Source organism: Erigeron canadensis, chromosome 3 (genome assembly GCF_010389155.1).
Source record: "Erigeron canadensis isolate Cc75 chromosome 3, C_canadensis_v1, whole genome shotgun sequence".
Lineage (NCBI taxonomy): Eukaryota > Viridiplantae > Streptophyta > Magnoliopsida > Asterales > Asteraceae > Erigeron > Erigeron canadensis.
The window spans coordinates 35,101,460-35,113,282 of NC_057763.1; the positions used below are offsets into that span (position 1 = coordinate 35,101,460).

Here is an 11,823-nt window from a genome sequence, read left to right on the forward strand (position 1 = left end):
TTAACTGCCTTTTAAAATTAAATTTGATATATACAACAGCTTTTATTACGGTTCAATTCTTGGTATTTCAATTCACCATAAGTGTATCTAATTAATTTGCATGTCGAATACAGTCCTTTATAAGATGCACAAATCGTCTAAAAATTTGATTCATAACTCATTGGATGCATAAGACATCTTAAAACATAGATGCAAAACTCTTATATAAAAAAGATGCACAACTCGTCTAGATTAGATCTACAAATCTTTTTAAAAATAGATGTACAAACACTCTATAAAGAGGATGCAAAAAACTCTTTGTTAATGTGGATGCACATTTCTACGGTGGCTGCAAAATACAAATCTTCTTAAAAATGGATGTACAAACACTCTATAAAAAGGATGCAAAAAACTCTTTATTAATGTGGATGCACATTTCTACAGTGGCTACAAAAATTTTTGATTTGTTAATTATAAATTTATAATCATGAAAAACACAGATTTTACCTTTAATGGTTCATATTTAATTGTTATATTATACTTGTAATACAATAATAAAGTTTTACTCAAATTTTTATGTATCTGGTAGATGTTTGTTACGAGTATTTTATAGAAATAGTCATCCAGATTTTACTTTACAGTTTAACCATGAAAGTGTCTAACTTCTTTATTAATTTGGAAACTGTCATGAACGTGTGATGATTACTCGGCATACATTTTTGGTATTTTTTTAATTTCTTTTTTTAGTTACTAGTTTGTCCTTTAAAATACATATAAAAAGGCATATTAACCATTGATTCCATTAAATATTTCAAAATAGAGAAATGATTAGGAAAGCCTAAAATAAAAGGCCTAAATATTGACCTACCTTACATCTGGCAAAAAGATTTTAAATGCAATTTTTTTAACATAATTCCTATTATACCCCAAATATAAAGTTGGGGTTGTAATTACTCCCAATCTTCCACTGTCACTGAATCGGTTTATTTCGGGTTGGATACATATAATTCGGGTTTATTTGTTTCATTTGTAGATAGTAAGATTAGATTGCACGCAACCAATTAATGACATGCAAACAATTGGGTACATTAGTGGTTTTTCTAAAATATAATTAAGAATATTTAATTAAGCATATATTTAAATGGCCCTTTTCTTTTATATTATAAAAGAGTAGGATAAGATTGAAAAAGAAGATAGGAAGAACTTGTTTAATGGTATAACAACATGATCGAACATGCCCCAAAATAAGGTTAAAAAAGTTTGTTTTTGAGTATTGCTGGGAAATAATAAAGGGATTAGTACTTTAAAATGTAAACAACTTTACATGAATTGTTATAGTGTGTATCGAACTTTAATCTTATGTATTGTATCTAATGAACTTTCAAATTTTGTGCATTGTATGTATTCTACCAATAAAAAACGACCAAGTGGTAGTTTAGGTGATTGCCACATATACCCGGACACATACAATACATATAATATGAAAGTTCATTACATACAATGCATGAAATTAAAGTTTGATACACGCTATAACAATTCATGTAAGTTATTTACTTTTTGAAGTACTAATCCCAATAATAAAAGATGAAATTGGAACACAGAGATGGGGAATCAAATCAAAAGAAGTATATGGAGTAATACTCGCATAATACCAGTAATATTATAAGAAGGGTACGGAAGGAATTATGTTAAAGTTAAAATGGGTTATAAAATAACTACGACAGGTGTCACCATGTAAAAGTTAGATTCTTTTTTAGGCCTTTTATATTTTAGGCTTCCCTGTTATTTCTCAATATTTACGGTAATAAAATACTTGGTATCACAATTAACAAATTTTCAATATCATCATCAATGGATGGATTGGTATATGATAGAGCTTGAGAATAAGAGGTCTTGAGTTTAAATCCTGGTATGAGCAAAATGCTCCCAGGAATGGAGACAGGGGTTTCCCAATATGTATTTTTTCTGAAATTGGAGTTGGGTATATAAAAAGGCATGCTGCTGAGCCTAAATTTTTTTTAAAAAAAAAAAATCATGGCTGTTTTTTATTCTTTGAAATTAAATACATGCCCACGTCCGTCGAATTGAAGTACCCAATTTGTGTCTCTATGTAAAGCGAAGGTCAGTACTCAGTCAGTGTGTATCTTCAACTGAATTTTTTATTAACTACTGTTGGTGCATGGCTTGATATATGTAGTCACTCTTGATCACTCAGGTTTGATAGGGATTATGATGCTAATAACCAATATCATTGAATGTTGTAAGTATATTAAGATGCAGGACTCTTGGAAGTTTAATTGATGGACGTATATAATATACGATTTTTATATAAAAATAATTAAAATAACCTCATAGATTTAAAAACAAAAATAAAAGAAAATATGAGCAATCTAGATTCTTGATCACCATGATTTCCCTTACATACTGCATATGGAATAATGCGATAATTGCATGGTTTTCCGATTCACATCACAATTAAGTAAATAAGATAAAAACAATAATACATCACATTGGCATGCAAAAGATGAATATTACATTAATTCGATCAGGTAATTAATAGTACTGGTAATATGTAATTAACCATCAAACATTAATTATGACATATATATAGATATAGATGCGACTATTACCATTTTTACATCTTGTTGTTAAACCAATAGACCCCTTCGCTTTTGTCATCGGCCTCAACAAAGAAGCACTCAGTAGCTTCTCTCCACATTGCTTTCACGATCGGGGTGTCGTCGAACTGATAGTACTCTCCCAAGATCGGTTTGATGGCTTTGGTGGCTTCCATGGCGTTATAGTGCGGAATGGTGAAGAACAGATGGTGGGCCACATGTGTGTCCGTGATGTGGTGCAGGACCGTGTTCAAAATACCGTAATCCCTGTCGATGGTGGACAGAGCTCCCCTGAGCCAGTTCCACTCGGTGGAGTCGTAATGGGGAAGCGAGCGGTGGGTGTGGTGCAACCAAGTGATGACCACCAAAAACCCGTAAACAATGACCAAGGGAGCAAAGTAGACCATCACTAGCCATGTAAAGCCCTGTGCCAAGCCCACTTTGTAAACCCCGTAACTTGCTACAAGAAGCCCGATATCGGTGAGCAGTATTTGAAACCGCTCACGGTCACTGTAAATAGGACTCTTTGGGTCAAAGTGGTTGGCGAATTTCTCGTACTTGCGACCAGATACATTGAAACAGACATACAACAACCAGCCTATGGTGCATAGGACGGTGAGCCTAAAGAGACGGCCCGGTGGGGTGTTGAGAACCCTGGCTGCGGCATTAAGGTTAGACTTCTTTTGGGGACAAAAGACTCATCGTTCTCGAGTGACGCAGTGTTGGAATGGTGGCGACGGTGACTATATTTCCATGAGAAATAAGGGGCGAGCATGCCCGTGTGTAGTAAGTAACCGATGGTGTCGTTTAACCACGGGTAGTCACTAAAAGCTTGGTGACCACACTCATGACCAATAACCCACAAGCCCATTTGGACACTACCCTGGAGTATCCAATAAACCGGCCATGCTACGTATGCGAGCGGGCCAGAAAGGGGAACGATGTACGTGGCTGCAATGTAGTAAAACAAGAAGGAAAAAAAGAGGTCTACGAATAGGTAGGATGATGACTTGAGGAGGGACCGATTGAAACAGTGTGGTGGTATGGCTTTCTTTATATCGCCCAGAGTGAAGGGTGGTTTGGTCGACGGGGCTCGCTTTACTACTTCGCTGCCGGAGTTATCTCTCCCTGTTGCACGGCCACCGGATCCCATCTTGCAAACTTCTCTTCTCTGCAAATGTAATTGTTAACTATATATAAGAACCAGAAGGAAGAAAAAAAAAAAGAGTATATATGTATATGTTTAATCCATATTACTGTAGTATATGTCAAGATTTAGTACCAGTGGGTGGAGAATGGATGCACACAATTTTCTGTCCTCCAAAGAACAATATTTGATATTTTTGCACCCTGCTGATAGGATCTGTAGTGTATCCTCAGTTATTTATATTGCTATTGGCAATTGGTAAATATCAATAATTATATCCTAATAATAATAATAATAATAATAATAATATGCAAATAAACAATTAAAATGCATATTTAGCCATATTTGACCAGTCATGGGAGCTGCAGGCGGTTGATGTGTCAAAATTAAAATCATATAGTGCACTACTGCACTCTAACTACCACAACCTTGTTTTCTATTAACATTCTTCATGCATTTCTATTATAGTATTATCTTCTAATTTTGACTGTAACCTAAAATTCTAGTTTAAAAAAATCTTAAAAATCAAATTATGAATTATAAGAAAATGTAATCAAATTATTATGTTTTCATACATCAATATATTATAAAACTTGTATAGACGCATAAGTATACAAGTAATAAAATAACATTAACTCAATGGTTGAATGATATCCCTCCATTCATGAGGTCTTGTGTTCAAACTTTGGGGAAGACATAGGTTGTCCCTTTATGAGGGTCTGGCTTGGGTATACCCAGTAACTCAGGTTCAAGTCTAAATGGGCAGGGTTTACCCCTATTAATCGTCGTGTCTTCAGGCGAATTAGTAGGGGGCTTCCCCCATCGGATATTTGAAATAGACATTTCTACTTTGAGAGAGCTCTCTAGCTTGAACCCGGTTAAAATAGCGTATGCTAGACATTCCGTTGTCGAATCGTGACACGACGTTTCCAACGAAATTGACCTTTAAAAAAAAACATATGTGATGTTTGACACGGAAATAAGGTTAAATGGACACAAACTTAGATGAAGATAACTTGCACGAACATATATAAAACATACCAAGTAGACCATCTCAAATTGTATCTCCATCTTTAGCTAAGAATGATAATGGGGAAGGTTTGGGGTGGTAACGTCATATTCAAACCCAAAAAGAAAAAATGTATCCAAACTCGACCCGATACCCATTTCCTTCATTGGGAAAATGGTCACGGGGCTATAATTGTGAGATTAAGTGGTCGACTAGTCGATACCTGATTTTTTAAAAGGCTTAATGGAGCATATATAAAAAATTATATATGTAATATAATTTACTAGGATCGTTACAAATTGTAACAATGATCAAAATTAAATAAAAAAACTCACTTACACACCTTTTTGTTTATTATTTAATATTATATATGTTATCGTTTCATTATATATATATATATATGTATAAAGATTTTCCTTTCTAAGTTTTATATTTCCTTTTATTTAGTTTTATTTGCAATGTTTTAATATTCATTTAAAACCGATATTTCACTCAAAACCGACCCGTTATTTATTAATATACCCGTAACCTGATTCGAATTTTTTCCTATATATATCTTCAAGCTAATTGTACTGTTCAGTCTTCAAATTAGTGAATTACCTTGTTTTCGACAAGACATTAATGCAAATGGTTGTCTACATGTATAATTACTTAATTAGCATTTAAAGTTTGAGACTCTCGTAACCATTAACATATGCAACAAATCAGCCATCAAACTTTACGACTTATATATACTAGCTAATTAACCCGGGTTCAACCCGGGTATTCTAAACAAGTTTCGTAAATACATGTCTATATTTATTTCAAAAGTATTTTTAGAAAAAATGTGATGTGGCAAGTCTACATTTTTTCTTAAAGAGTCTTTATTTTAATTATGAATCAGGGGCGGAGCTAGGATTTCCTGTTGCCGGGGACCGGACGATGAAAGATATTTCTTGTGATTTCTAATGAGTAAAGTATTTAATAATGACTTATTATGTAGTTTAAACTTATAATTACTTTATAGTAAAATTTACAAAAAGGAAAGTTATATATCTACAACAGTTTTTTGCCATTCACAACAAATGAACATGTTGTAGATATATCATTTTCTTTACGAAAAAAAGGGTTTTATCTTATATTAAAGTGTTTGAAAACCAGAAAAGTTATAGATGAAAAAAAGACACATTATGCAATATTAAGTAAAAAAACCATTTAATTTAATTGATGATAAAATACGTTAACAAAAAAAATATAAATATCATATTAAAAAGACATATTGTATATAGTTACTTAAAAATATGACCTCGTAGAAAAACATCACAAACTAAAATGAAGGTAATGATAAAATAAAGTTAGAAAGAAAAAAAAGACACATAGGCACATAGTCTTAGTCGTCTTCTTCCTTACACAAACCCACATATCAAACTATATACATTATAAACAATCCATCTCGATATATATAGCAAAATATAACCAAAGAAACTATAAACAATTCATCAGATGCCCAGTAATTGTAGATTCACATGTGTTCATCTTTAACAGTTCTATTTTCAGGCGACGACAATTTTCAATTTCCGACATTTTCGAACTCATTGCAGGGGGCTAAAGTACACAAATCTCATGAAATTTCCGTCCAAATTATACAATATCTATTGCATCTTCACATGTTGGGGGAGGCTTGGCACCCCCCAGCCCCCCTTGTCTCCGTCACTGATTATGATGTCATAAATAATTTACAATATTTTTAATAAAATAGCTCACTAAATACTTATTTAAAGTTCCTAATCTTTTATTAGAAACAAAGAAATTTTTTTTATAACTATTATGTTATTCAATTCATCATCTTCATATCAATTTATAATTAATAACAAAAGTTACATGCATATTTTATAATTTTATGATTTTAATTAAAACACCCGGGTTGAATCCGGGTAAATTCGCTAGTTATCACAATGAAGCATAGAAAAACCCGTAAGGTAAAAATGTTTATATTTTTAGTCGCAAGTTATCATTTTTGCTATAATGAAAAGAGAAGATTTAACTTTTACTACATCATTAAAAAGATGTTATTATATATTAGGCTTATTTTACATTAGGCTTGATAGTTTTAAAAACTTTTAAATGAAGTGACTAAAAATTAAAATTCAAATATGATGTCATAAGTTAGTTAGATAAAAATTAAATAAATAATAAGAAAAAAGCCTAGTGATGTCAAATAAGATTTTCTTAAAAAAATATTGATGTCATCACAATCTTGGTTTATTTATATAAAAGATATCTTTATTATATTATAAAATATTTAATTTCATTCATTTTTTTCAACTAAGTTATTAATAATCCGAAAATGTCTGTTTCTTTTTATTCATCATTTTTCAACTAAGTTACTATATATTTGAAATACCTATAATATTTTTAATGAACTTAATTAGAAACATTTTACTTTCAACTTATAAAAAACTGAAATATCCCCTTTCTACGTCAATTATTCTTTACATTGATAACAATCCTCCAACTACCACCGCCACCTCTACTACCACCGCACCTGAAACCGTCACCATCACCGTCGACACTATACAAACACATTACACAAGCATATGACTAGTATATATACGCATATACATATGTTACAGGTCGGGTTAGGATATACATGCTCAACTTTCTGGCTCATAAGGGTTCGAGTATCGAGTTTTCTCGTTAAGTATCTTATTCCCCTATTCGGTTCTGGATTTTTGCAATATCTTTCCTTAGCCGCCACATAATCTCCGAAACAATAATATATATTTTTATACTTTATTATTCGGCTCATATTTTATTTCGAGTCGAACCCAAGCTTTATGATTCGGAGACGGTTGTGTGTGATACGGAGTAGTGGAGTACTATAGTATTTATATTACACGTTGTGGGCCAAATTTTAAAAGTTGTCTAGTTTACTAAATAATTAGCTTTAATCAATATAAATACCAAGCCCAACATACCAATCTAGATCATCAGAGGCATTGCATTTGATCTGAGCCTGCTGCTTAAACCAGTTTGGCTCTAATAAAACCGATCTGAAAAATAACTTAAGATGGGATCCGGTGGCCGTGCAACAGGGAGAGATAACTCCGGCAGCGAAGTAGTAAAGCGAGCCCCGTCGACCAAACCACCCTTCACTCTGGGCGATATAAAGAAAGCCATACCACCACACTGTTTCAATCGGTCCCTCCTCAAGTCATCATCCTACCTATTCGTAGACCTCTTTTTTTCCTTCTTGTTTTACTACATTGCAGCCACGTACATCGTTCCCCTTTCTGGCCCGCTCGCATACGTAGCATGGCCGGTTTATTGGATACTCCAGGGTAGTGTCCAAATGGGCTTGTGGGTTATTGGTCATGAGTGTGGTCACCAAGCTTTTAGTGACTACCCGTGGTTAAACGACACCATCGGTTACTTACTACACACGGGCATGCTCGCCCCTTATTTCTCATGGAAATATAGTCACCGTCGCCACCATTCCAACACTGCGTCACTCGAGAACGATGAGTCTTTTGTCCCCAAAAAGAAGTCTAACCTTAATGCCGCAGCCAGGGTTCTCAACACCCCACCGGGCCGTCTCTTTAGGCTCACCGTCCTATGCACCATAGGCTGGTTGTTGTATGTCTGTTTCAATGTATCTGGTCGCAAGTACGAGAAATTCGCCAACCACTTTGACCCAAAGAGTCCTATTTACAGTGACCGTGAGCGGTTTCAAATACTGCTCACCGATATCGGGCTTCTTGTAGCAAGTTACGGGGTTTACAAAGTGGGCTTGGCACAGGGCTTTACATGGCTAGTGATGGTCTACTTTGCTCCTTGGTCATTGTTTACGGGTTTTTGGTGGTCATCACTTGGTTGCACCACACCCACCGCTCGCTTCCCCATTACGACTCCACCGAGTGGAACTGGCTCAGGGGAGCTCTGTCCACCATCGACAGGGATTACGGTATTTTGAACACGGTCCTGCACCACATCACGGACACACATGTGCCCACCATCTGTTCTTCACCATTCCGCACTATAACGCCATGGAAGCCACCAAAGCCATCAAACCGATCTTGGGAGAGTACTATCAGTTCGACGACACCCCGATCGTGAAAGCAATGTGGAGAGAAGCTACTGAGTGCTTCTTTGTTGAGGCCGATGACAAAAGCGAAGGGGTCTATTGGTTTAACAACAAGATGTGATAATATTGTAATAATACCTTGTTTAAGTTCTTCTATGATATATCGTATTGTGTCAAGCATATGTATTAAGTAATCCAATAATTCTAGTGAAATTAAGTCTCAAGTAAGATTTGAATTGTCGATATTGCTTGAAATTATTAATTGGCACTAACTAAACAATATTATGCGATTCTAATTTCCAACTTGGATATAGTCCGGTACTAATTAGTGTAGTCATCTTGTTGTGACGGATGTTAGGCTGTTAGCCATCTTTTTAACCTCAACCTTATTGTTAGTCATTTGGCCGTTAAACAAGTGTATACTTTAGTTTTTATATTTTGAACGCCAATATGAAATATAATTCTGACATGCAAAAAGTTGTTAGCAAGACAAGGTGACTTCTAGATCTATAAAACTATCTCCAATGGTAACAGATGTTTTGAGACGCTCTTATACGTCTAGTCATTTGTTATATCAATTGCTTACAAACCCTTTATATTTTATTTTTACCTCCAAACATACAATTATACAAATACTCTTATATATTCTACATTTTCATATATCACCCTTCTATATATTTTATAGATTTCAGGTACAAAAGGAAAAGAAAAAAAAAAAAACTATACAGTTTTGAATGCCATTAATGATAAATATATTACGTTGTCTTAAACAGTAGTCTGTTGTATTATAGAGTGAAATTTCTATAAAAAGACCTCACATGCATGTTATCTCTTAGGATCGAACTCATCACTTTTAAGAATTAGAAAACCTCAAATGTATCCGTCAGTCAGGGGCGGTACTAAAGGGGGGGCAAGGGGGTCCAATGCCCCCCTCTAAATTTAAATTTTGTCATGTATTTTTAAATTTTTCATAGATTTTTAAAAAATTTATATAGGTTTTTGACATTTTGCTCCCTTTTAGATTTATTTTTCATAAGTTTTCTAAGTTTGCCCCCTTTAAATTTTTTTTCTGGTACCGTCTCTGCTGTCAGTCATGTTGAATATATTCATTCCTCGCATGTTTCTTTAGTTAGATTACTCTATTGGAAGTGTGTGTTACTTTGTTATTAGCCTCCTCTCTCTCAATAATGTTGTTATACTCGTATTTAGTTATAGGGGACATTATTTTGAGAAACTTTTTTGTAATAATCATTAGAACTTTTAGTAATGTTTTAATAAAAACGCATTGGATCATTTACACCCATTTCATTTTAAATACTTTAAATACTAAATATCATTTGAGGCATCTGAGTTGATATTGCCTTTGATATTTCAACAATTCAACTTATTTTACTTGAATCTTGTATAAATATATATCGTGTGTCTCTGCGAATCAAAACATGACTAAAATGTAATGTTACCGTAAGTATATATATGTTTAAAAACACGAAAATTTTATTATATAAGTGTCAATATTATGGGACCTAAACAAGAATACAAGTTATGAGTAAGTGAGGAAAACAACAGGAAAAACAATAGCATATATGTTAGCATGAGACAACTTATATGTAGTTGATAAAGTATCAGGAAAGACAGCGACAAAAGACAAGTTATGTGTAGTTGAAATAAGCTACTTGATCATTTTAATAATATTTCTGCTGTTAAGAATATTGTGTAGTTGAAAGAACATTTTGAATTTTTTATGTTAACATGAAAGTAAGACACTGAGAGTGAAACTAATTTCACCCGATTATTCCGAAGACCTATCATATTCGTAATTAAGTGATGCGGAAGCACGGATAGTGAAATTTCGGTATAATTAGAGTTTTTTCTCTAAAACCCCAATGAACTATTCTATTTGTCCTTTTTAATCATCGAACTTTTTTATTCCGTTCATGTAATTGAAAATTGTTAAATTGTCTCATCTATGTAGTCATTCATTTATCTTGTTCCGTGGACCATGATGATGTGGCTACCATTCTAGTTGATATAGACCCATGACTTTTTTAATTGACCTGTGCGCCATTGCTTACGGGCCTTAAGGTATGAGTGGTGATTTGTACACCAACTTTTTGGATTCGTACATCATCAAACATGATTCACATCATTGTATTGTATAACACTTTAAATCATGTTAGGCGATATAAGACTAACATGTCATTGTCAAGATTTAAACTTTAGTCAGAATCCAAATTCTGAAATCCTCGATCTAATGCCAACTACCGGCATGTTGGGCACAAAAGTTTCAAGTTGGGGTTGTGACTTGGGGTTTGGAGCTGGTGATTGTAAATAGAACTAAGAGTTAGGGCTTCTATTTCAACTCTTTTTACGTAAACTTTTAGCTATAAAGTTAGATCAAATTAAGACGATCTTAATCCGGATATATATTTAATGCCAACTATTAAAAATTTAAAACCAATTTCTTATTAATTTGACATGAACTTTCCTTTGACTTTAATTTGATCATACGATCTGTCTATTTCCATTTATATTTTTGAATAGGCAATACGACATCACTTGTGGCACAACTGAAAATAGTACTAATCTATATCAATTAATTCGTTATCATTGGTAAATAAGGAGGGGCTAATGAAGTAGTATTTAATTATACCTTCATGTAGGTTTATAAAATCAATTATCGTCCCCAAAGTCTAATAGAACAGTCAAACCCAGCTAATTAACTCTCTGAATATATTTCCTGAAAAACATGAGGGCTGCTTTTGATGTAGATATTAAGAAACCCGAAATTAAACAGAAGTTATCAAAAGAGCCCCGACCTCATAATTACCCCCATTTACATTAATTAGCAGATATCAAGAAAGCTATCCCACCTAGCTAGCTCATTGTTTCAATTCAAAAGATATGATCCTTAATCCGATCATCTTCCATATGCAATAGCTGACCTTGCAGCAGTCTCTCTTTTCTACTACCTTGCTACAACTTACATTCTGCAGCCCCTTCCTTTTGT

The 11,823-nt window shown here is 33.7% G+C and overlaps 2 pseudogenes; one reads left to right on the forward strand and one right to left on the reverse strand.

Moving 5' to 3' along the window:
• Positions 1-2,463: 2,463 nt before the first annotated feature.
• Positions 2,464-3,984, reverse strand: LOC122591324 (annotated as a pseudogene).
• Positions 3,985-7,707: 3,723 nt separating this feature from the next.
• On the forward strand, positions 7,708-9,044 carry LOC122591213 (annotated as a pseudogene).
• The last annotated feature ends 2,779 nt before the right edge of the window (positions 9,045-11,823 follow it).